Source organism: Tauraco erythrolophus, chromosome W, assembly GCF_009769465.1.
Source record: "Tauraco erythrolophus isolate bTauEry1 chromosome W, bTauEry1.pri, whole genome shotgun sequence".
Classification (NCBI taxonomy): Eukaryota; Metazoa; Chordata; class Aves; order Musophagiformes; family Musophagidae; genus Tauraco; species Tauraco erythrolophus.
The window spans coordinates 15,013,057-15,016,087 of NC_141497.1; positions in this window are offsets into that span (position 1 = coordinate 15,013,057).

The window sequence follows — 3,031 nt, forward strand, 5'->3', positions numbered from 1 at the left end:
CATTTAAAAAGTCAAATAGTTCTAGAACACAGAATTTGATCTTCCCTAAAAGTTTAAATTTTATTCCATTATATCTTACAAGAAGTTTTGAGTTTTTTCCCCTTCCATACTTCCTAGCTCAAGTACACCAAAATCCAACAAAATTATGATGAAAACCAGTGAAAGTTTGATCTAAGGATATAGCAAACTGTATAATCTCTTCTGTATATATATGTATTATAATTTGTATTAAATATTAGCTCAGAGCCAGATCTCTTCCTATACGCAAGGTACCTTGAGATTCATCCCCAAAGCTTTATAAATTGACAAAACAGGGCAAGTAAAATTACTGGAACAGAAGAAAAAATCCTCAAATGATCCTCAAAGCTTATAGATAGTACAAAATAAATATCTGTAACAAAGTGGATGAAAAGGTTCATCTGAACAATTTATGATGAAATATTCTTTTCCCAACAATTTTGGATAAGATCATTCATAAATACCTGGGCTTAGTGTTCTTTTCTTATGGAATTCTGAGAAAAGATCAGACAAAACAAAGAAGTCTTCTATGACTAAAAAAAATTTATCCCAATCAATGTCCTAGCAATGAGTTTAGTTCAACTGAAATTTCTTGGGTCTTTCTCAATTATGAGGCCATTATTTCAACCACAAACCATTGAACAAGCCTCATTCATTTAATGTTTCCATATACCATTCCAGAACAAAAGCAGACAAATTAGCAAGATGGACAGCTCAAGGAATGAGCTTTAAGTTGCCTACTGATGTTTCCAATTCCTCAGATATGTGCACCTGTTAGAACTAGTTGATATCATTAAGGCTTTGAAGAGTTAAAGTTACCTTAGGATATTATATAGGAATGAGAACTTTGATGAGCAAGAATATATACTTAAAACTCATCCCTAAAAACAATAAATCTGGACTCCTGGAATCATTAGAAATTTCCCTGATTAGTCAGGTGAAAACAAATGAAGCACAAGGAATAAGATCCCTAAAGGAAAAGAGGGGAAGGAAGGGAAGTTTTGTAGGGTGTTGACTTTGTAGCTGTTCCTTTTGTTGTTCTTTTTAATGTTTGCATATTCATTGATTAAGTAGATCATCGTTACTGGTAGTAAACGCGAGAAGTCATATAATTAAGCTCTATTTTACTACAGAATTCCAGTTTCTTCCAAACAGCAAAGTGAGCACATTGTGGCACTTGAGATAAACAGGGTACCTTTTCAGATGTGATTTAGCACATAAGATGAAAGCATTTCAAATGCCCAGTCACTTTTGAAACCGAGACTACACCACCAGCGTTTTAGGTAAAGTGAAGTCCTCTGTCACCATCTTTCTCCCCATCGCAGTTTGCTCATGCTGCACCCTCAGCTAGTTAACTTAATTGAGGAGCTATGATGCAAGAATCAATTCTTGAAGTATGTTTGGGTTCTGAAAAGATTGGGGGCAATTAAAAAAAAAAACCCACAAACCTCCCCCCCAAAAACAACCACATACACTGACAGGCCGTTTCAGCGATCAGGTTGACAAGACAGCCCAAAAACAGTTGTATTGTGGCATACAAAGGGCAAATTGCAAAAGAGGAATAAGAACACACCACTGGGGCAAAGAGTAAAGGGAAAGAGTGGGAATTTCTTAACTGGCCTTCAGAAAGCTGGAGACAACCTAATAAGTACCGCACCCTTCATCTGAGAGGATGGCTTGCTTAGAAGCCTTTTTCAGAGTTGAAAGACTAAGTAAGCTTGGACTAGAGAAAAGGCATACACAGCTTGAAACTCTGGCTCCAAATTGGCTAGGATCGTTTCAAATGTTACAGGCCTTCCCTTATGGACCATCTATGAATAGTTTTAAGATGACAATTTCCATCAAATGATTAAAGAAAACATTTTTACTGTCTTCACTACTCCCTAATCTCTCTTCTTGTTTCCTTTACAGTATTTGAATTTACATGTGGGGGTTATTTTTCTTATGAAAACTGAAAAGGTAGTAAAAACATAATGACCAAAATTATTTAAAATCTGAAAAGAATGCTTAGCTTCTCAAAAATAAGCCTATAAGGATGATTTATTACAATGTATAAATATATTAACATGAAGCAAGCGGGTGTTACAGGCCCCAGCAGTCCAGCAAAGAAAAGCAAAAAGAAATAAACCATAAATGTTCAAGTAGTCTTTCTAATTGTGTGGATAATTTAATCTTAGACTAGATTAAGGCAAGAGGAAGACTTCCCACCTTTCAGTTTACTCACGTATCAAAACTAGATTTCATATAGGAACTGATTAATGAAATCAAATGGCATGTAACGGAAAGGGAAGACAAAGCAGACTAAGTCTCTTGTGGTCTAGAACGTCAAAATGCATTCATTTGATCACTACAGTATAGTCTTTCTTCCTCTTTTAAGATTACTAAAAGGAATTTTTAAGAGGAATATCAGTTTGAAAGATGTTGGCTTAGTCACTGAAGGGAGCTGCTCTGGAGCCGGCCCGACCTGCTGCAGAGAGGCAGATCCTGGCACACAGAGTCTTTTCCTGAAGCAATGAAATGCCAGGGGAGAGAAGAGACCCCCCCAGGAGCCGGCATCTCTCGCGGGAGACACTGATGTGGCCTGGGCATTGCCAGAGTAATGGCAGCTGCCCCCACCCCTACAAAAAGCAGCCTAGGGAGCATGAGCGACCAGGGTGTGGCACAGCAGTTTGCGTGAGAGAAGGGTTGTTGTGGTTTAGGCTGATCCAGCAACTAAACTCCACACAGCCGCTCTCACTCCTTCTGCAGTGAAGTGGAGAGGAGAAAAATATAATAAAAGAACTGAGGGTTGAGCCAGAACAGAGGGAGCACCCACCAACCACGGCCCTGGGCAAAACAGACTCGGCTTTCTTAAAGCAATGCAATTTATTAACAGTTACTTAAAAGGACAAAGGGAAACAAAACCAGTTACTTGAGAGGATAAAAAAGAAACAAAGCCAGATCTTAAAAACATCACCTCCCCCCCTTTCCTTTTCTTCCCGGCTCTACCTCCTCTCCCAGCAGTGCAGGGGGA